This window comes from Austrofundulus limnaeus, unplaced genomic scaffold (genome assembly GCF_001266775.1).
Source record: "Austrofundulus limnaeus strain Quisiro unplaced genomic scaffold, Austrofundulus_limnaeus-1.0 Scaffold3, whole genome shotgun sequence".
NCBI classification, from domain to species: domain Eukaryota; kingdom Metazoa; phylum Chordata; class Actinopteri; order Cyprinodontiformes; family Rivulidae; genus Austrofundulus; species Austrofundulus limnaeus.
This window is the reverse complement of record NW_013952405.1, coordinates 2,051,554-2,052,054: the sequence shown is the minus strand read 5'-3', so window position 1 is coordinate 2,052,054 and position 501 is coordinate 2,051,554.

The window sequence follows — 501 nt, the reverse complement described above, 5'->3', positions numbered from 1 at the left end:
CGAGCTGTATAGTAATTTTTTTTTCCTTTCTAGTCCATCAAATGATTATTTTAGTAAACTGAGTAGAAAGGGGAAAAAACTAATGAAGTACTTTCAACTTTCACCTGTCCCTTATAAATTATACAATTTATCTTGCATGCACACTCAATACAAACTAAAGGTTCAGTGTTTAAAACAAAACGCTTTGACATGCTGACAGAAGCATCTTGAGATTAAACCAACATGCCTGAAGATGCTAACCTGAAAGCTGTTATTCATTTTTGGGGGGTGAAAATGTCTGAAATGTATTTTGCTAACAGGGAAATACCACAGTAAATTAAATCTTTTGATCCATGGATCCATGTTGATGTCATGTTGTTTCATACCTGGTGTGCAAGCAGGCAAACTAATAGAGGGAGATACAAAAGGTTCTGTGAAAAATGAGGAATATTCTCTAAATTACAATATTTAAAGGGGTAAAAAACAGACAAAAGTGGTGTGTGGAGTGTGTGTGTGTGTGTG